Source organism: Cryptomeria japonica, chromosome 10 (assembly GCF_030272615.1).
Source record: "Cryptomeria japonica chromosome 10, Sugi_1.0, whole genome shotgun sequence".
Classification (NCBI taxonomy): Eukaryota; Viridiplantae; Streptophyta; class Pinopsida; order Cupressales; family Cupressaceae; genus Cryptomeria; species Cryptomeria japonica.
The window spans coordinates 139,064,352-139,087,907 of record NC_081414.1 but is presented as its reverse complement, the minus strand read 5'-3'; the positions used below and the strand labels follow the sequence as shown (position 1 = coordinate 139,087,907).

At 39.7% G+C, this 23,556-nt stretch overlaps 1 protein-coding gene across 2 annotated transcripts in view; it reads left to right on the top strand.

The window, feature by feature from the left end:
* LOC131027153 (uncharacterized) overlaps positions 1-23,556 on the top strand; it is a 198,922-nt gene that overhangs the window by 169,538 nt on the left and 5,828 nt on the right. The window lies entirely within an intron of this gene.

Sequence of the window (23,556 nt, the reverse complement as noted above, 5' to 3'; positions counted from 1 at the left end):
ACTAATATTAAAAAAAGTATCTTAAATATTGAAGGAAATTGGACTCATGGACCCATTTTGGAGCACTACATAGGGAGGGCAATTTGATTTATTTGGGATCATACTTTGTGATTTTGCAAATCAACTGTTTTAGGAAATTTGAGCATTGTTGAAATGTTCACCCCTGATTGTTTTTTTTGTTTTTGTGAGAAAATAAGATGGAGATGCAGAAAGTGTTTGGTTTTAAGATTCATTCATTATGATTGTTGCATACGTAGAATATATTGCATTGAAAGAGAGTAGAACATTACATTTGTGTTTAAACCACATATATCATCCCTACCAAATCAGTAAGCAATCAGCATTGAACTGAAATCATATTTATATTACAAATTTCAGACCCGATATAGTCACCAATCATGAATATAATGCTCCAAAAGTGACCAGCACCAAACTAAGTGCCAAAATGGGACATGGGCAATTCTCGGGAATATAATGCTCCAAAAGTGACCAGCACCAAACTGAGTGCCAAAATGGGACATGGGCAATTCTCAGGAAGATATTCCAAGCCTTCAAACAGCTCCAAATCTGCTCCAGCTAATTTAAATATCAACAAGCAATGTTAGGTGCCTCCAATGGATGATCACAAAACTCCTAAAGCTGAAGATCTCAAAACCCAACAAAACCAATACCAAGGGAAATGGTATCACCCTCTAGGAAGGGCGATTTGCCTTAGTAAATCAGCACTCCACCAAAAATCACAAATGAATACTCAAAATGTGATGCCCAGCTATGAGGAAGACATATAACAAGCACCCAGAATGATATCACTCTCACACACAGTTATGAACAAAAACATGAAATCTTGTAACTCTGAAAATGAAGAACAGCACACTGAAAAAGCACCAAATCATCACCAAACTCAAACAACACTCTTAGAAAGCTCACACCACACCAAAAACTCAATACCCATATCAGAGTACCTCATAAATCCTCAACATCTTTAAACCCATATCACCAAAACAAGCCAAAGTCATTGTAAAACTGAAGCTAAGCACACCAGCCAGCTAAGGTGGATGTTTCACCACTGAAACTAGCAACCAAGAAGAGGGCTTTCATCCTCAACCAGCAAAAGAAGAACTCTCAGAGCTCATTCCAACAGCATCTCCTTGAGTTGTCAAATCTAGTATATGCAAATGAGAGCTCAAATTCAATAATATAAGAAGAGGGAAGAACTGGGGCAACACACATTAGAATTTGAATCTATTTCCCTCTCATTTCACCTTTTGAAATAATATGAAATAACCTCTTCTAGTTCAACCCCCTTTTGAGCTCACAAAATTTACTTTAAAAGCACTTTATTCAACTCCAAGTCTTGGCATCACCTTTCGAGGGCATGAATAAACCTTTTAAATTTTTAAATATCTCACCTTGCCTTGGCGTCACTTTTTGAGGTCTAATATAACTTTTAAAAGCAACTTCCGTTGACCCTCTTCCCTAGTCTTAGCAATAGGGAACACTTTATGAACACTTTGCCCCTTCACTTAAGTTATAAAGTGACTTTATAAAAAGAACTTAAGTGAAAATAAATGAAATATTATTCTGACAACCTTAAAACTCACCAAGGCATTGAAACTGGAAAGCATTTTTCTCTCAACTGAGGGGAGACGGAAGCCAAGATCAAGTGCTAAAAATAACACTTACTAAAAATAGCCATATGCTAATGTTGACCACTAAAAATGCTTTGAGGACTATAGCCTTATGGGAAACTCATTGATGGGGGACCTACGTGTTTTCACTGAGTGACCTCCGGGATTTGAGAAGCCGGCTCTTCATTCATTTGGGGGGAGAAAAGGGAAGGAAAGGAACATTGAAAGCAAAACTATTCTAAAGTGATGTGCCGAACTGATTTTGATGCAATAAGGGGCACAGAGAACTTCATTGAGTTCACATACATGTTATTCTGAGGCCCATTCAACAATCTACATGCCTAGACAGAACCATAATCAAGATATAACCAAAATTCCCTTTAACATAAAGTAATACACACCACGCATTCACCAGATAACAAGTGCAAAACATAGTTTAATCGGCAGAGTATTGGGCATATATTTCTAAAGTTATGTCAAAATTGCAAGGATGCACAAAAAACTATTAAAGCATACTGAAAAACAGTCATCATAGAGGCCGCGGACACAATTTGATTACCCCCTCTTCAGAAATACAATCACAGCTAAAAGGCTCCATTCCTATCTAGAATACTTGACTATATCTTTTAAGATCAAAGTTCTGAACCCCTTTTACAATGCACCCGCAGGCTTATATAATGAAAAAATCTTTGATCTGGAGCGATAATTGCAGCCAAACGGGCTTCTGCATGCTTGCCGCGTGTCCACTGTCATCATGAAGTTTGGTGCAACTGTCCTAAGCTTGATCTCTGCATCACTATTTTCTTCCATGTGCGCGGCATGGTTGCCACCTAAAATTCACTTTTTCTGTTGCAACCGCTAGATCATGCGCGCTTTTGTTTTTTCTTCATTCGCGCCTTCTAGTTTTGCCACTCGATGCCTCCTGCAGCCTTTTGCCCTCAAAAGAAACAAAGGCGTGCTTTTGAAATCTCCCCAGGCTCAAAAAATCTCTGGGCCCACGCTTTGTCGACATGTGGCACGCAGACGGAGCTCTTGGAGCCCTCTTCCCCTTCGTCGCCATTGAACCCCCACGGTGCTAACACATGGCACCCTCGCATGCCTTGGGGAGAGTGCAAAGCCGCGGGCTTGCAAGAAACTACGCCATGCTGACATGTGGCGCGTTGGTACCTACTCCTCGCGAACGGCAAAAAATTTGGTCTTGACTTGGCGGGATCATAACTTTCCGCTCGGCACTCGAAATCTCAAGCCACTTACACCGTTGGAAAGGTCTTCAAAAGATCTAGTTTCCATCCCTTAACACCATGCCTTTGGCTATTGAGTTAAGGGACCGGGAATAGTTTTGACCCCAAATCTTGCTCCGAAAGCCTCCGAAAATGCAAAATACTGAAACATAGACAAAATACCGAAAATTTGACTTTTGGTTTTTCTCACCTTTGATAGGTCCAGATCTCCTTCGGGCTGATTTTGATATGTTTCTATCAATGCCCTAATCATAAACCCCCGAAGGTGTAGATATTATCTATAGCTAAAAATAGAAAACTCTGTTGGAATACTTTGAAAACATTTGCTAGAGCCCTCTACAGGACACTGCTTAACCACATCCACTTAGCCTATGGGAACCTGGGGATAGGCTAATGGAAACCTCAAACTGACTAAGTGCAAGAAGGGGACATTACAATTGTGTTGAATTTCAACATCAAGGATGAAAACCCTTGGCATTGTGGAATCTTGGAGAAAAAAACTCTTTGCTTTCCATAGTTGGATTTGGAAATGATAGCTCTCATTTCCTTGGGAAAATTCCATCTAGTAGTTACATGTGAATTGATTTGGCAATTTTCAGATTTGGAGTGAATTGTATTTGCAAACAAATCTTTGTGTTTATGATTTTGGAGGGCTTCATTGCTAATTTTTTGAATTAATGATTTTTCGATCAATATTCCATGGCTAGTAGATATTGAACCTTACCTTTGGAGGGGTGACCATCGTCATCTTTTTTTTTTTAAGGGTTTTTTGGACATATTTTGCATGATATTCATCATTATTTGTTGTTGAAATTGCTATGCAAGCCATACAAGGAGATTTATTTGTTGATTACTCTCATAATTGCTATTGTTTGAGGCTGATCACTCCTATTTAGGGCATGTGCCATCATTTGTTGGGAGTTCTATGGTGATTTTTGGAAACATTTATTGCCGCAACCAACTTTTTGTCTTTTATTTTGGAGCCCTATTATTGTGTAGGTTAGATTTGCAACATTTCATATTGTTTTAGTTGTTTCCAAGCCTTCTAATCATCCTTCCAAGTCAGTAGTACTAGTAATCCTATATTAGCCAACGATCTTGTCATAATTTTGCAATCTACTTGTGAGAGGTTTATCATTGTTGTTACTACTTGTTGTAACCTTTTCACACATCGCCCCATTGCAAACAGGGACCCCCTCTTTTCCTGCTTTCCGCGTTGTTAGTTTAGGGTTTCAGCAACATAGTGTGTATGTCCCCTTCTCCGTGATGTGCATTCAGTGGTCCATTGGCCTATTCTGGAGACCCGTAGGCTATGTGGAAAGGAGAATTAGGGTTTCCAACTTTTGTGGAGTTCTTCTTGAGCTTTCTAGGGTTTACCAGGAGGGAATTCTTCAGTTCTGTCTATGGTTTCCTTTTGGGTTTTTCATGAGCTCCAAGGTGGTATAACATGCATTCGATTCTTTGGTGAAGTGAGAACTTACTATTTTTAATAAGTTAGGGTTTGGCTGTTTGGATGATGCAGTTCTACTGAGCCTTCCAAGCTCTTTCTCTGGGTGCAAAGATCATGTTTTTCAGAGTAGTATTTCTTGACTTACTATTTTTAGTAAGTGGCTGTGTTGAGCATTACTATTTTTGGCAATCTTGAACAGGGTCCTAATTCAGCACAGTTCAGTGGTCTTCATCGCATAGCTTCATCCTTGTTTTTGGTGTTGATCAGTATTGGAGTTATAAGTTATTTAATTGAATATTATTTCCTTATCCTAAGGTTTAATATTTAATTATTTTATTACTGATTATTGGTATGGTGGGCGACTTAAGGGAAATATTTATCTATCATCTATATTGTTATTTTTCCTAAGTCATTGGCGTTAGAAAGGAAACATATTTCATGTGCTAACTTCATTTTATGTTCCAAAGTCTTCAACATGGAAAGATATCAAAATTCTTGGCTAAGAAGGGGATGCCAAACACATGAGGCGAGTTGGAATAAAATGTAATTTGTTTTAGGGGGGGATTTCGATGAAGTTGAATTTGAATTTGGAGAGGGAAGTGTTATAAATAAGAGCCTTGGGCTCTCATTTGGATGATCTTGAAAAATTGCATCATTATGTTGTCGGTTTGGCGATTGAACTTGAAGCTTCGGAGTGTGGCTCCCTAGTATTGCCAGTTTCGTACTTGAGACATAGTACCTAGCTGAGTGGTGTATTCTTGTGACATTTTTCAGTGCGCATTTTCAGTGTGGGGTGTGTTTTCTGGAGTTGCTGGTTTGGTGTGGCTAAAGCGAAGAATCGCTCGTATCTCCCTGCCTGTGCAACCCATCATTCTAGGTATCGGCTCTTTGGAAGCGTACTGGGAAGGCAACCATTCTTCCAACTTGATGTGGTTTTTGGTGTGGATTCTGATTTTTAGGAGCAGATAGAACTTTCTGCTATACCCCCCCCTTTCCTGGATGTCTTTGGATGCATGCAGCTGCTTTCCAGTCTCCGTTGTTGCAGGTTTGAGTTTCTATGTTGGACGCCTATGTTATATCTATCGTTTTCTTTTGATTTGATGTGATTCTGGATAGTTTTGAGAAAGTTATGAGTGTTTTGGTGTTTTCGGTAGTGGCTGGACAGTGTGTTTCTAGCTTGCAAAATTAGAACAGTAGTAGTGTTTTATGTTGTGTGATTTTGGAAGTATTTTGCTTGAGATCAGCATTAAACATCTTCTCTAATCTTTTATCTCTATTTTGTAAGATTGTTTCAATAGTACTCATCAATCATTCTTGCTGCAACTTATCTGTATTTCCTACTGCATAAGTGGAAGAGGCTGGCCATGCCACCTATCTTTGTTTGTAATAATGTCCTCCCGCTAAATAAGCGGTGGAGTTGATAGTAATCTTCATTTTAGTCCTCCTGCTGCATAAGCGGTAGAGTGATTGCTCATTCCAGTTGTTTGTATTGTCCTTGGCTGGTTTACTGCCAAGTGATTTTAGGATTTTTCATTACCCACTGTATAAGTGAAAGGGTCTGGATTGCCGCCCAGTATTGTAATCAGCATCTCAGATTTGCATCTAACGATCCCTTGTCACTGTGTGCTCTCACCCTTCCAGTTTGGGCTCTTGGTGATCAGAAAGTGGAGGGCTCCCTTCAGTTGTTTGGATTTCTTTATTCTAACCTTAACGGGTTATTGTGTTTGTTTGTAAATCTCTTTGGAAAATCAAAAAAAAATTAAGGGGAATATTACATAGTGGGCAATTTTGAAGTTTCCCATGCTCGAGTCTCGGAATTTTGATCATGCCAATTGTCATTTAGGGTTTTTTGGAGTTATAGGATCAAGCGCGTAAAATTGAGATTTTAAATGATCCTAATTTTGTCTAAGTGTAGACCTTTTGAGTGTTAACATGTTTTTGAACATTCGCGTTGGTAAATTTTAAAGTGCTAGGGTGTTTTAGGATCTTTTGGAGTTGTTTTCTCACTACTAAGAAGTTATTCAAGTTGATTTTGCACTTTATCCCGATAGGTTTCCTTTTGTTTCGCTCAAGTTTTGGTGAATTTGCCTAAGTCTAGATGAGTTTTATTGAGTTTTGAAGTTTCCTAGTGATTTTGAGTGGAAAAATCATCATTTTCTGGATGAAAGTCCATATTCTAAGGGTTAAAAGGTCAAAATTTCACACTGGAGGTGCTTTTCCCCTCATATTCTCGACTACCCATGATTTTTCCCCACTCAAAATCCAGACTGAACATGGATTTCCCCTAGAATCCAAACATGCCCTGTTTTTCCCCCATTCAAAATCCATACTAGGATCGATTTTCCACCAGGATGATTAATTTTGATTAAGTGTTGGGATTTTTTCCTGATTCCTGACATGGATCGATTTTCCACCAGGACCTTTTGTGACTAGATTTTGTGGATTTTTATGCGGATATTCATTCTAGACTCTAGTCAAATTTCCACTGAGAATGATTTTGATGATTTTTGTGTCTGGATGATTGTCTAGACAGGGGTCGATTTCCCCACAGGAGGATTTTTGTGTTGAGTGATGAAGTTTTAGTTGGAATTTTGATTCCAGACCCAAATGGATTTTCCCCTAGACCCATTTTTGTGCAAGTTGGTGAAATTTTGATAGGGATTTTTATCCCTACTTGGATCAATTTTCCGCCAAAGGGGATGTTTAATGATTTTTAATGAATTTTGTTGGGATTTTTATCTCAATTAAAATCGATTTTCCCCTATTGGTCATTTTGGATCTAAATTTTAAAATCTTTTAAATAAATGAGCCCCAAATTTAATTGTTTTTATGAAGTGAAACGGTTATTTAAAAATAAAAAAAAAACAATTAATAAATGATTTGCAATAAACATTTAATGATTTTTACCTTCTAGAAGCAAATCGGTTTTTGCCAGGCAAGTATAATTACAAGTTTTTTATCCCACATTGCTTGTGTGGTGAAAATTCAAGGTGAAAGTAAGTTTTAAAGGAGGCTAGCATTATTATATCATTATTCTTGCCAAGTGTGTTGCTGCTTTGGGCGAATTTTCTCCAGCTAATGAATTTAGTTGAGTGTCTACTTGACACTATTGTGATTTGAAGTCGATTTCCTTGTGCATTTTCCTCCATTTCCTAGCTAGGTGATTTGTTTTGGCTGCCCTTGGAGAGTGTTGAAGCTTCATTTTCAAACTTGTACGATTTTCCTAGAGGTGGCGCCATTTTTGGAGAAGGGGTGATTTCAGTTTGGAGGAGATTTGCCTTCATTTTTGAGTGAATTTTTTCATCATTTATGATGCCTTGACTGGGAGATTGTTGTTAGACACTTTCAGACCTGAGTTGTGACGCCATTATTGAGATTTCTTACCTCCATTGCTGGCTAGAAAATCGATTTTTAGACATACATTTTATTTCCAGCCCATTTCCACCTAAGGCGATTCTGCCTAGAGGCTGATTGGAGGCATTTTTCAGTGCATTTTCAGAGCTATTCATCATTGTTGCAGGTTTGAAACTTCATTGTAGGGCGGCCGTTCTCAAAAAACTCCATTTCCAACCACTTGTCATTGTTGGCAATCTTGTTTGGAAGGCATTTTTTGATCATTTTTAGGGATTTTTACTACTTTGCAAGGTGTTGGTAAGTCTGGAACAATTCATTTTCAGACTTGTCCTCAGAAATATTAATTTCATCAGCCATACTTACATTCTCGGGATTGATTGTTTTCACCATTGAAGTCGATTTCCATCAAGTTTGTGCACATTTGGGTGATTGCAACGTATTTTAGAGAGTAATTTGTGAAGTTGCAGGTTGCCTTCAGATTTGTTGGCAACCATTGTTGACTTCGGAAGGAGCCTTCAGACATAGTTTTGTGTGAAAACACAACCTTTCACACCTTTCCTTAGTCATTGTTTGATCTGGTATACTCCTTTGCACTCTAATTTGAATATAATTTCTAAGTATAAGGAGGTGTTTTCAGACTTTGGTATGAAAATTGTTGATTTCAATGAATTTCATGAGGGCTATATACCCTAACCTTGTTATATTTTGCATTCAATTGTTGAAATTTATTTAGAATGTATACTATTTTTCTGATTTCCATACTCAAACTTGTCTAAATCATTAGGAAATCAGAAACTTTGTTAGGAATATTTTCCGAAGTTCTAACTTCTAGCTTCGTACAGGTACGATGTCGAAGTCCGGACTCAAGGAAAGGAGAGAACAACAGAAGATAGTTGAGACTGGATTCTATCCAGAATCCAAGATGTCATCTAGATGGAAGGAGGTTACGGACACGAACATGCATTTCCTGAACATGAGTCAGATGCGACAGCGGATGTTTGGAATTGGGAACCAGATTCCTTCCCCAGCTTATGTGAACATTATGAAGAGTGGCATTTATCAGGCCGCTGGATTTCCGCAATCCATACAGTGCAGTGAGCTTATCATGGAGTGTGCACGATGTTATGATCCTCGCTCCCGTATGATCAAGACTCCTAAGGGTGCCATCATTGCCTACCTTGCTGAGGTGTTTGGAATTCCACAAGGAGCGGACATGAAAGATATAACTAAGGATGAATATGAAGATCGATATAAGAAGAAGATGGATGCGTGCAAGACCGTAGTAAACAAGGAGTGGATGATCGAGCCTAGGACTCGTCATTCCAAGACTCCCAAGACATTCATGTGCACAAACTTCAAAGAGGAATATAGTGATTTAGTATTCCTACTTAATCGAGTGATGGGGATGTCGCAGGGTGCAATATATGATGGATGGATGTTCTATTTCATCCAGGATTGTCTAAAAGGAACATTGATAAATTGGTCTAGAATCATAAGTGACAATCTGGATTTTCAGCTAAGGAATGTGGAGCGGTCCAGATCATTCGCCATGACTTCCTATTTGGTGTACCTGCTTGCACGATTTGTTACATACAAGGGATTGATATGCAGAGGTGAAGTCGAGAATGGACAAGGACAATTTAGGAGTTGAGTGCTATCCACAGCTGAACATGTATAGAATTGAAGATTATAAGAGAGTGAATGATGTATTCACAATGTGCATAACACGAATATTGCAAGGTGGAGTCCACAGGAGGTTGTCCAAGGAGGCAACGGAGCTGATAGAGAAATATGGATTGTGGTATATAGAGTTTCCCACTTTCACATACCTTAGGATTCATGGATTTCAATCCGAACCCTACAAGCTTCCTAGGTATCCTTTTGATAGAGCGATCTTGTTGGAGGTGGTGAGACAGCTTTTGGAGTTTGATATCATCTAGAAGGAAAAGCACAGAACGGGCATGTCATTTCCTATTTCAGTTGGGAAGACATTGGAGGTTTGCCAATCCGCCTTAGCAGCCAGCACAACAAGTGAGGAACTTGCATTCTATCGATTTGCAACGTACAAGAGAAGAGAAAGGTTTGATCCAGATAAGAAAGTTGGAAGGATTAGGGGAGAAAAGTTCATCCACAAGGTAGACATAGAAGATTATTGGGCCAACCTAATGGACGAGCAAGTAGTAAAGAGAAGAATGTGGTCCAGAATGTCAGTGGATTTCATAAGGAAGTGTGGACTTTTCCTCATTCCTGACCAAGTGTTAGATGACAAGGATCATACGCATCCACAATATGAAAATGAAATGAAGAAGGCGATTCTATTGCCTAATTGGTCAGAACCAGAAGAAATAGATTTGAAAGTATTGATGAGAGAGGTCTTGAGTTTCTCCCAAGCATGGGTGGATATTCAAATGAACAGATTAGTTGATATGGGTGTTACCTTCACTTATGAAAAGATGAAACTAGAGGAATCCTCTTTCGAAGATGATCAGAGGACTATCAGTGATATCAGGATTCATGCGGATGAGGAGAGTCAAGCTCCCAAGAGAAGGAAGAACACACCAGCATAAGTCAAGGCTAGAGGGAAGAAGATTGAGGAGGTTAAGAAGAAGAAGCAAAAGACTATCATTCCTTCACCACCCCTTAGTGTCTCATCAATCAAGGAAGTTGAAGTGCCAGAACAAAACAAGGGTACTGAGAAATGTTCCAACACAGTGATATTACCAGAGAATATTTAGGATTTACATGCCACAACGACATCTGCTCCACGTAATGAGGATGATGATTAGCCGGGATCCCCTACTGTCCTTTTGAAGGTTAGTTTGGGAAAGAATGTATAGGATTTGACTAGGGATAATCTTGATGATGATGATGATGATGATGATGATGTTATCTCGGCATTGAGAGGGCTTGATCGAGAGATGTGTCTCGATGATGGTATAGAGATGGCCGCTATTCCTCATTGGCTGATGAGGAGTATGGAGAAAAGTAAGAAAATGATAGAGGCACAACCTATTGATGACATTGATGACTACTTAGCTAGAAGCAATAAGGAGAAAGAGCCTAAGAGAGCTGAGATTTTGTCACATATAGCTAGAGATGAGACAGAATGAGGGTTGCGCAGGTGGTTGTTCCTATTGGAGGTGTGACACCGGACATTGCTATTCCCATGGATTTCCAGATTACTTCAGTTGCCCTTGGCTGTACTACACGAGAGTAGGAATTTCAAGAGGTTGGTGATAACCTCAAGGATATCAATGTGAGATTGGGTAGAGAAATTGCAGAAAAAGAGAAGTACAAAGAAGAGAATATCAGACTTAGAGAGTACATCACAGGGATAAGGCGTGAGAATCCCACCCTTATTTCCCCTATTGCAATTGATCGTGGACTACATTCACATTATGAGGCAACGAGAGATACACTCTCGAAGGTGGAGAAATGGATTGAAAATACAAAGAGATAGGTGGATGATTTCCTTACTCAGTTTGTCCAGGCATTTGAAAGGACAACATGGCTCATATTCAGAATACAGTATTTGGAGGGAGTTTGGGAAGAATTCAGATCTATCCAGGAGAAGACTATTCCACTCCTCAGAGCTTTGAAGAAGATTCCTAAGTCCACATTGGTCAAGGAAAATGTTGTGCACAATGGAGATAGATACGATTTCCATGGTTGGTATTGTTCATTAGCCATGAAGAAATCAACTTATGAGAGTGCACAACTGAGTTGTGCAGAGATGGAAGGATCAATTCATGATATTCAGTTTAAGATCCTTGCTTCAATTGAGGAATTATTGGGGATTGATGTTAGTGAAGCCAGTGGTTTATGCTTGGCATAATCAAGAGACAAAATGAAATTCATGTATTTCAATCAGTTGGACTCTTTGAAGAAGAGTCAGATAGATGATTTGGTCTCTTTGTTGATTCATGTTCATAATTCGCAGAAGCTTATGCTAGATTGGGAGAACACTTTGGATGCTTGCTCGGATGCATTGGACGTGATTGATTTACAGCAAGATACCTTACCCAGCATTTCCATGGAGGAGTTAGATTCTGTATTGGCTAGATTCTTGGAGTATGCTAGGAGAGAGAGAGATGCAATTTGGAATCTTCTAGAAGATTCCCTATTTGATGACTAAATATCTTTCTATTGGGACATATGTTGGTGGCTCCATTTTTTATGTAAACCCTAATTAGGGCAACTCTAGGGTTTTGTTGGCATAATCTTGGCCCTTGATTTAGTTTTAATCTTGGCCATCCATTTTGTAAGAGACTCTATATATACCTCACTGCCTCTCATTTGTAAGAGAGTTTTTGTAGAATTGTTGGTATATGCTGCAACTTTTGAATATAAATCATTGTTTGACTTGATGGTGATTTTGTCTTTCAAGTGTTGTTTTGCATTCAAGGTTCTAAATTCCTCCAAGTTAGATTAGAATTTTAGATTTAGAATTTGCTTTCATGTTTGTTAGATCAAATGAACGAATTGTTGAGTATATTTGTGTGGAATCTATAAATCCATACCACTAGCCTCTTGCTGATTGTAAGTGCACCTTGCGTGGTCAACTAGAAATTTATGCAAACTTAACTTCGATTATTACATATCCATTGTTATGCATCAACTTGGATGGTTTCAATGTCTGATGGTAATGATTTGAAAATCTATAAGTATACCCTAGATGATTACACTAAGCTCGTGTTAAAATCTGTTCGACTTGATGGTGAGACCTTGCCTAGTTTGATTCCACTGAATTTGTTCATCATTTCCTACATTCGTAGGCTTAGAATAGATTTCTTGAACCCTATTCCCTTTTGCCATTTTTTTTAGTAAGTCTTGTTAGAATTAAGTCCAGAACTACATTGCCATATCCTAAGTTATCAGCACACCCATTCCACATCCATGATAAGAGAAATTGATTCGAACAATTGTGTAAGTCCCCAAGGGAAAACAACAATTCACATCGACCATTGAGTTACCCACTCGTCAAGACCTGACTGTAGAAACCTTGGAATCATTTTAGTTGATCTTACCCTTAGCATCTGAGGTGATTTTGTTCAAGAGAGTGTAAAGTACTTTTGTATTTTATTCTGAATGTTATGTGCATAAAACACACATCAACACTACTTTATTTTAGTCATTCATCATCATTCTTGCTATTCATCCAACATACATGTTTTCTTTGGCATGTGGCAATTGTATCTTCTTCATTTTAAATCAATTTTAGTAAGGCCTCTTGTGGGATGGAAATAAATTGTTGTAAATCTGAAATTATGTTTCCAATTTGTATCAGTCAAAGTATTTGTTCTAATTGTTGCAAATCAAATAAAATCAGTTTTTCATAGGGATAAAAGTTGATGTTTGATTAAGATCCAAGTGTATTTGACACCCTAGGGTTTCATACTTGTTGATTATTTGCATCTAGAGGTTCAATATATTCATTTCCAACCATATCAGCATTTATACTTGATGTATTGGATCATAATCTATTCAAATTTGAGCACAATTGGTATTAAATGTTTTCATATTGATTGTTTATTGCATATTATCATAAATTGACTAGCATATTTGTGGTAATTTGATATCTACACGTTGAAGCCATTGTATTTGATGCATTTGAAGTTGCATACTAGCCATTGAAGGTTTAATAAATGTTACCAACTACTTGTTTCTTTTTTTGGATTGTTGTCCTCACTTTGGTTTTGTTGCAAAAATTAAAAAATAATAAATTCCAAGAAAACCTAAAAATGGGACATTATAGTGATATTAGAGCTTAGATCTTGCCAACCTGCTAGGTTAGATCTATCAAGATTTCATGAAGCTGAGCAATGAAGAATTCAAAGTTTATTAGAGAAATAAATTAAGCGATCAATAGATATAAGAAATAGGAGAAAGAGGCAAGAAGGTATTGACAAATGATAAGAAGTGCGAGAAAGTCAGACTTACAAAATATTTTATTCTTTTCAGGAGGCTTTGTCTGCAAGAAAGTACTAATTTATTCCTGAAATGGTTGAATCAAGAAGGTGGCAACCATTACCAGGCAAACACAGATAAAAGCTAAGATGAAAGGCTTCCTTCCACAATCAAAGATGGTATCCAGGTGGAAGGAGATCAGTGATACAAATTTAGGAACATTCAACATGGCTGCCTTCCGAATCAGGATGTTTGGAACCGTAGGGCATAATCCATCACCTACCACTGCTAGGATTGTCAAAGTGGAATTGTTGCAGTAGCAGGTTTTCCTCCGTCTATTTAATGTTCAGAGTTGATCCTGGAATGCGTGAAACACTATAGCTCGAAGAGAAGGGCTATTTTAGCAACAAGTGGCAAACTTTTGGCCAACTAGACTCTAGAGGCTATTGGTGAAACCTTTGGAATTCCATCACATCATTCCATGACCTACAAGACTATGAATGGAGCTAAGGCAATATATGATGTAGGTCCTGACAGATGTGCGGAAATCATCAACAAGAGTTGGTTGCAGAAGCCTGACCTCACATCTCCAAGATGCCTAAGACACTCACCATTTTTGAATTCAAGCAGGAGTATGTGTATTTGATACTGATGTTAAGTAAGATAATGGGGTGTCCACATGCCATAAATTTTGAATCATGGATGTTTTTCTACATTGGTGAAGTCATGAATGCCAATAGATTAGTGGACTGGGCTCGGCTAATCAGCCATTATGTTCATGAACAACTGAAAGATTTGAAGGAGAAGACCCAATCCTTCTATATGAGCTCTTAAGTGATTTATTCACTTGCAAGGATGGGTGGCTTTGATGGTTTGCCGAGAAAAGGAGTCATGGGCTGCGGACCAACACAGCTGAAACTTCATGAATGTTATCCTCAGTTGCACCTCTACAATATTAATTCTTTCAAATTGGGAAACGACACTTGTACTATGTACTTGACTAGATTTATACAGAATGAGCTTCACAAGAGAGTCGCTGAAAGCTAGGGTTTTGGTGCAGAAATTTGGGGCCATGTTCTTGCAGTTTCCAAAGTTCACCTATATCAGGACGCAGCGATTCTCATACCAGCCATATAAATTACCGAGATATCCATCTGATAAACTAGTGCTGCTAGAATTTATGAGGCAATTGATGGCTTATGACCAAATTTAGAAGAAGAAAAGAAAGTTGTCTATTGAATTCCCAATTGTTCTCAGTGATTATGTAGAAGTGTGCCCGAACCTAGCAGCAGGTGAGAAAGCAGCAGAGGAATTGGCATTCTATTGCTTGGAATTTTACACCTCCAGATCTCATTGTGATCCATATCATAAGACCAGGAAGGTTGCTGGATTAAAATTTGTGCATAAGTTTCACCTAGAAGATTATTGGGCAGGTGCCAAGGACGAACTTGAGGTTAGGAAGAAAATGTTTTCTAGGCTACCCCTTGACACAATCAGGATAAGTGAAATAATGCAAGTGTCGGATCAAGTCAAGGAGGACTCGGACATAATGCAACCAAAATTTGAAAAGGTGAAAGATCAGCCCATTTAGCTTCTAGATTGGTCAGAGCCCGAAATTGATGATCTGGACATTTTGGCCAGACCCGTAATAAAATTCACCAAATATTGGGTTGATTGGCATCTCAGGAGATTGAGAGAAGGAAATGTCCGCTCAAGTTACCAGTTGATGGGAAGTCTAGATTCCCATAGTGAAGCCACTGAGGGATCTTCACAAGCTCAGGTTGAGGAAGGAGAAGTTTGATAGAAAGAAGTTGAGCCTAGTAAAGGAAAGAGTGCTTCGAAGAGGTCAAGAACAATAAGGAAAATAGATACCCAGCCAGAAATTCAGCAAGAAGTCCCGTAGGAAGAACCACCGCAGAAGAAGGCAAGAGTGGAAGAGACTTGATCACCAGCCAACTCTTACAGTGTGCAGGAGGTAGAAATGTTTACACAGGAAAATCTAGTGAATCCATCTCAAAGAAACCTTCCTGACAATGCTCCAACACAGGATGTTCTCAACGCTAGCCCTTCACATAGGCCCAATCAGCCAGGAGATCAAAGACAAGAACTTCCTCCCCATCAAGAACCTTGCCAGGATTGTTTCATAGAAACAATCCTTGGAGAAATGGAGGAAACATCACAGGAGCACATGCGAAATAATCCTTGGAGAAAGTGAGGAACCATCAATGGATGAGAATCTTTTGACCAAGTAGTGGTGGCACACTTATTGCTGGAATACTTTGACTAAGCGGCGGCTCGGTCAATGCATGTTGAATTTATGAAGAATCTTTTGCATGCAGCTAACACTTTTATGATTTTATGACAGATTCTTCTCGCATGTTGCCATCTCATGAAGGAATGATGGGCATTTATGTCTGCATGAACGTTTTTGCATTGGGAATATTCATTGTATATTGAGCAAACTTGATGCAAATGGTGCATTTAATGTACAAATGGGTGCTATTTTGGGCATGTTTGAATTAATTGTATATGGGCTTCATGGGCATTTATTGTAGATTACCACCTTGTTGAATCATGTGTGAGGAATCTTATAGGGGAAAACCCTAATTAGGGTTTGCATGTCCTCATGGTTTAAGGCCTATATAAAGGGGTGACCCCCCTCATTTGTAAGAGGAGAGATTGTATTCAAAGATTGTTGCTATAAGTTCTGAAGCAGTCCACTTAATACATTGTTCAAATTGTTGGTGTATTCTTGTGTTGTTTTAAAACTTGCATGGTCTCACTCTATTCATTTAGATTAGATTTGCTTTCAAGTATTTAGATGAACGAGATTTGATGAGGTTGCTTGTTGTGAAATCCATGCTCATACCTGTAGTGACCTTTTTCACACATCGCCCCATTACAAATGGGGACCCTCTCTTTTCCTGCTTTCTAGGGTTTTGTTAGTGTCCTATGACCTTTTGTTGCAGTTTCCCCAAGCCTTGTCCAGTTCAGAGCATTTCAGGTCCTGACGATTGAAAGTTAGTTTTTGCAAGCTATGTGATTCCAGAATGTGAACACCACCAGAGTGCTTAGAAAGGACAAAGGATGAAGATCGCAATTGATTTGGACGAATTTGGACAACTTTCTATTTTTAGAAAGTTTTCTTTTTTGCTTTTTCCTATTTTTCAGGAAGTTTCATTTTTGGCATTTTTAGCCCAATCCCCAGTATGGCTATTTTTAGAAAGTTTTCCCTATTTTTTAGGGATGTCTGCTTTTTGCTTTTTCAAGATGCAAACCTAGGGTTTACACTTGCACCACTGACCAGCTTCGACCGGAACTTGAAAATTCCAAGTTTTGACCTAAAAAAGCTAAATCCCTAGATTTTAGGCTTTTTTGCTTTTTCAGGATGCAAACCTAGGGTTTACACTTGCACCACTGACCAGCTTCGACCGGAACTTGAAAATTCCAAGTTTTGACCTAAAAAGCTAAATCCCTAGATTTTAGGCTTTTTTTTGCTTTTTCAGGATGCAAACCTAGGGTTTACACTTGCACCACTGATCAACTTCGACCGGAACTCGAAAATTCCAAGTTTTGACCTAAAAGACTAAATCCCTAGATTTTAGGTTTTTTTTTGCTGCTTCAGATGATCCACCTAGGCATGGATTTCAAATTTCAAGTTAATCCGGTTAAATTTGATTAAGCTGTGAAATTTTGAAATTTCTCTGAAAATTCTTCTAAGTCTGGCTAACAAGGGTTTTGAAGTATCGTTGCAGGCTCAAACTCCACCACGATACGGGAGACCATGTGTTGAAGACCATCCAAAGTCTGCCATGCATTGGGAGGCCATGTGGGAGCACTCTCCAAAGTCTACCAAGGTTGGGAGGCCATGAAGACCAACACTCCAAAGTCCGCCACTGTCTTGGAGGTACTTGGGGAGACACCACCAAAGTCCGCCATTGGTTAGAGGGCCATGAGGAGGGGTGTTTAAACTCCGCCATCGGTTAGAGGGCCATGAGGAGAGGTGCTTGAAGTCCGCCCAAGGTCTTAAGTGTTGGGAGCAACCTCCAAAGTCTGCCTAGGCCATGAGGAGCCTTGTCTAAAGTCCGCCCAAGCATGCCAAGTGATGGGGAGCCTTGCCAAAAGTCCGCTCTAGGGGATGTTGCTAGAAGTCCGCCCTAGGAGGTGTCTCCAAAAGTTCGCCCAAGGTGGGAGCCTTGCCTAATGTCCGCCATAAGTTGGAGAAGCCATCAAAGTCTGCCCAAGGTGGGAGCCTTGCCTAAAGTCCGCTCTAGAGGATGTTGCTAGAAGTCTGCCCTAGGAGGTGTCTCCAAAGTTCGCCCAAGGTGGGAGCCATGCCTTGAGCCCTCTTCAAACTCCACCATGTCTTAGTAGCACTTGGTGTCCCTAGCAAAACATGTGGAAGACCTTCAAAACTCCGCCCAAGGTCTTCAAATGATGGAGAAGCCACCAAAGTCCGCCCAAGAGCACCTTCCAAAGTCCGCCATACACATTGGAAGGCCCTCTAAACTCCACCATAACTTGGAGAGGTAGGCAAAGTCCGCCAAAACTTGGAGAAGATGAAGATAAACTTCCAAAAGTCCGCCTACACATGGAAGGTCAAACCAAGTCAACATGATGTCACAAAAATCCACAGAGATTTCAAAATTAAATCCAAAATGAAGAAAATATCTAAGGATTATTAAATATCTTCAAAATAAATCCAAAATGGAAAGCTTTTTTGGAGGAAGAGAATATTGAAAGAATATTGAAAGATTATTGAGATATTAAATCAAAATGGAAAGTTTTTTTGAGATATTGTCTTAAAACTGGGAAACATGAAGTTAAAATTAGAAGTATGAGTTGGATGATTTTAAGGGTTTCTACTTAACCTTGTCTACAAATACTTCATTATCAACTTCATTATTACACCAAGAAGTTCAAAGTTACTAAGGAGAGCTTAGTAAAGTATGTCAGTTTGAAGATCATCTGGAGAAAATTTTAGATATTGCTGGAAGTTGGATAATATTTTTTTTTGGGCAAAAGTTTTACAGATTTTTGGAGAAAGGCAAGTACGAGGAATAATTATCTAATTTTTTTTTAATTTTCTGAGTATTCCGGAGAAAATTCTAGCCTTACTTCTATCCAAGTCAGAGGTGAAATTAAAATTATGAATTCTCTAAATATTTTCCAGAATTTAATAAATGATTTTTTCGAAAATTTTGGAGAAAGAAAATCTTTTTTTTTTGGCTAAGTATGAAATTTTTTGAGAGTTTTGACACTTGGTGGTAACCACAACCAGCCTTAAGACTGAGGGTTTTAAGGTGCAAATTTGATTTTTATGGCTAAGTATGAGAATTTTGTCCACCTCTTCCCAATTAGAGGCTAGATCCTGGATACGATTGATCAATAAAGAAGTTGCCTCATGTGTCGATACTAAGTTTTCTACCAGTGTGTCAACACGCACCGAAGCGTCTGAAATCCACTCCTTTTCTTGAGTGTACGAGCCCTTCATATCATCATAGTCTTTCATTGATCCCTGCTGAAGAGGTTGTGGCGGAGTAGCCGGGACCTCACGGTTGAGTGGGCTAGTGAGATGGAGAACATATTTTCTTCCAGTTTTGGTTCTCTTCTTCAACCTTCCTCCTCTTTTCCTTTTCATAAGCTAGCCTCATCTTTAGAACGTTGCATGAGTCATCAAAATATTGGACCTCTTGGTCCTGGGTGGGTTTACCCAGCTCTATGGTGGTAACCTTGTAATCATCCGCGGCGACATTGTCTCTAGTCTTCCCTTCTTTGGGCACCGCTATGTGGACTGTCCTGAATCCTGCGTTGTCTCTTTGAATTAGGGAAAACTTCCTGGCGGGTTTGGGTGGTTTAACTATAGTGGGTTCATTCACCTTCTCCAGGAATGCTGCGGTGACCTCCTCGGGGCAGGCCTCCTTGGGAATCTTGGCCTTTATCCTTGCTCTCAGCCAATCCGGAATGGTTGATTGCTCTACAGTGTTTCGATCAAACTCATCATCTACCTCTCCTGGGTTTGCTGGTATGCCATCCAAAAAGATTGTAGGTGCTTCAATTTGCTCTCTGTCTGGACTTTGGAAGACCTCTTCCACTACTTCCTCAATTGGTTGGGAAAGTACTCTTACTTTATCATCAATCACACAGATGTCCATCTCTTGCTCCCCAGTTGCACTCTGATCGGGCGCAATGGAAGCAGCACTTAGGATGGAGTGACTCTCGCTGGATTCTCTTCTCTCACCTACAACCCTTTTCCCTGTGACCTTTGTGGAGCTTCCAACCAACTCCTTCCTCTTTCGAGACCCAACACTTTTTGGATTTCGAGCATCACCGGCGGAGGTACAAGGATTGATGGACAGAGTATCAACTACTCCCATCAATTCATAAGTCAAGGTCACACCTTTGGTCTTCAACTGTTTTGTCTTTTCAGACGCCCACCACCTTGAATACTCAACCAATGACCTCATGAGGTCTGCTAGATCTGATTTCTCTCCCTCCGTCCAATCTATTAAGACTAAGGGTTCATTTTTCATCTTCTCAAAGCCCGGCTGCTAAAGTTCTAGGCTTTCTTCTACCTGATCGGCAACTCTGAATACTTCCGTTGCTCTCACCATACTCAAAGGGATTCTTGACCAGAATCTCTTCTTGATCTCGAAGCTATCGGCTGCATTAGCCCAATAGTCTTCTAGATCCAGTCTGTGCTCAAACGTTGTTCCTTCGATCTTCTTTATCCTATGGAATGGATCGAAATCTTTTCTTGCCTTGTATTGATAGAAGGGACACCAGGCCAGCTCCTTCTCAGCGGTTGCAGCAGCTTGTGATGATGGACATGTTTCCAACCCATTACCAATTGTAAGTGAGGACGTTCCTGCCTTCTTCTTCTTATCCCTTTGAATCACTATATACTCCTCCATTTGTCTCACAACCTCGAGCAACACCACTCGGTTGGTAGGGTAAGCTGGAAGCTTGTATGGAGGCCCGGAGAATCCCTCAATTCGGAGGTAAGTGAATTTTGGATATTGGATGTACCAACACCCGAACCGACCGATGAAGTCCATAGACTCTTGAGAGAGCCTCTGGTGCAAGCCACCTTGAAGTGTCCGGGTAATGTGCATCAGGAAGGTATCATTCACCCTTTTGAAATGGAATTTCTCCTCCATGTGGAGCTGGGGATAGCAATCGTATACTCGAAACTGGTTCTCCTTCTTCCCAATTTCTCCTCTACAAGTGAGACCTTTGTGCTTGTAGGTCCTAGCCAAAGAATAAAACAAGTAAGAACTCATGAAGAAAGTCCTATTCGTCTCCAGGTTCCTTAGCTGGCTGTCTATGTTGTCGCTGATCATCCGGGCCCAGTCTATCATTTTTACTCCATTGATTATTTCATTAATGAAATAATACATCCAGGGTTCGAATGGAGCTCCCTGAGGATTTCCTATTATTCTATTGAGTAGGACAATCATGTCCCCAATGTCCTCCTTGAAGTATGCTCGCACTAGGCTCTTTCTCTAGAGTTTGGAGGCGCCCTTCCTTGGCTTGTCTAGCCAGGAGTGGTTAACTATGGCATCATATTCCTCTAGGTGGTCCTGGTATAGACTGTCAGCTTCGTCCTTAGTCATATACACTGGGTTGTGGTACTCTGGGATCCTGAAGGCCTCTCTGATGGCCTCATCGCTGACATTTGCCAACACTCTTCCATCAGGTGCAACAATGTCCTTACTGATGGGGTTGTAGTGTTTGGCACATTCGACTACTAGTTCGTTGCACTGCATGGTAGGGAGGAAGCCAGCAGCATGCACAATACCACTCTTCATCATCTTTCGCGCAATGGTGGTAGGCACAAGGTTGTCCAAACCAAACATTCGCTTCTTAAATTCCCTCAGATTGATGTGTCCGAGGTTGGTGTCGTTGATGTTCTTCCACTTTGAAGTCATCCTCAACTCTGGAGGAGCATCTTTGTCTACCTGGAATTTCATAATGTCTAGGGCCTATAGGCAAACAATGAAATTTTAAAGTTAGAAAATAATTTGCAAAGTTTTGAAAATAACGGGGCTGCGAAATGGCTAAGTGTTGGAAAATTTTCCATTTTTATTCTCATACTTAGCCATAAAAATTGAATTTTCACCTTAAAACCCTCAGTCTTAAGGCTGGTTGTGGTTACCACCAAGTGTCAAAACTCTCAAAAAATTTCATACTTAGCCAAAAAAAATGATTTTCTTTCTCCAAAATTTTCGAAAAAATCATTTATTAAATTCTGGAAAATATTAATGAATTCATAATTTTAATTTCACGTCTGACTTGGATAGAAGTAAGGCTAGAATTTTCTCCAGAATACTCAGAAAATTCAGAAAAATTTAGATAATTCTTCCTCGTACTAGTTGCCTTTCTCCAAAAATCTGTAAAACTTTTGCCAAAAAAAAAATGTTATCCAACTTCCAGCAATATCTAAAATTTTCTCCATATGATCTTCAAACTGACATACTTTACTAAGCTCTCCTTAGTAACTTTGAACTTCTTGGTGTAATAATGAAGTTGATAATGAAGTATTTGTAGACAAGGTTAAGTAGAAACCCTTAAAATCATCCAACTCATACTTCTAATTTTAACTTCATGTTTCCCAGTTTTAAGACAATATCTCAAAAAAACTTTCCATTTTGATTTAAGTTTGAAGATATTTATCAATTCTCCAATATTCTCTTTCAAAAAAAAACTTTCCATTTTGATTTAATATCTCAATAATCTTTCAATATTCTCTTCCTCCAAAAAAGCTTTCCAATTTTGGATTTATTTTGAAGATATTTAATAATCCTTAGATATTTTCTTCATTTTGGATTTAATTTTGAAATCTCTGTGGATTTTTGTGACATCATGTTGGCTTGGTTTGACCTTCCATGTGTAGGCGGACTTTTGGAAGTTTATCTTCATCTTCTCCAAGTTTTGGCAGACTTTGCGTACCTCTCCAAGGTATGGCGGAGTTTAGAGTGCCTTCCCATGTGTATGGCGGACTTTGGAAGGTGCTCTTGGGCGGACTTTGGTGGCTTCTCCATCATTTGAAGACCTTGGGCGGAGTTTTGAAGGTCTTCCACATGTTTTGCTAGGGACACCAAGGGCTACTAAGACATGGCGGAGTTTGAAGAGGGCTCAAGTCATGGCTCCCACCTTGGGTGGACTTTGGAGACACCTCCTAGGGTGGACTTCTAGCAACATCCTCTAGAGCAGACTTTAGGCAAGGCTCCCACCTTGGGCGGACTTTGATGGCTTCTCCAACTTATGGCGGACTTTGGAGACACCTCCTAGGGCGGACTTCTAGCAACATCCTCTAGAGCGGACTTTTGGCAAGGCTCCCCATCACTTGGCATGCTTGGGCAGACTTTAGACAAGGCTCCTCATGGCCTAGGCGGACTTTGAAGGTTGCTCCCAACTCTTAAGACCTTGGGCGGACTTCAAGCACCTCTCCTCATGGCCCTCTAACCTATGGCGGAGTTTAAACACCCCTCCTCATGGCCCTCTAACATATGGCGAACTTTGGTGGTGTCTCCCCAAGTACCTCCAAGACAGTGGCGGACTTTGGAGTGTTGGTCTTCATGGCCTCCCAACCTTGGCAAACTTTGGAGAGTGCTCCCACATGGCCTCCCAATGCATGGCGGACTTTGGATGGTCTTCAACACATGGTCTCCCATATCGTGGTGGAGTTTGAGCCTGCAACAATACTTCAAAACCCTTGTTAGCCAGACTTAGAAGAATTTCAAAATTTCACAGCTTAATCAAATTTAACCAGATTAACTTGAAATTTGAAATCCATGCCTAGGTGGATCATCGGAAGCAGCAAAAAGCCTAAAATCTAGGGATTTAGCTTTTTAGGTCAAAACTTGGAATTTTCGAGTTCCGGTCGAAGCTGGTCAGTGGTGCAAGTGTAAACCCTAGGTTTGCATCCCGAAAAAGCAAAAAAGCCTAAAATCTAGGGATTTAGCTTTTTAGG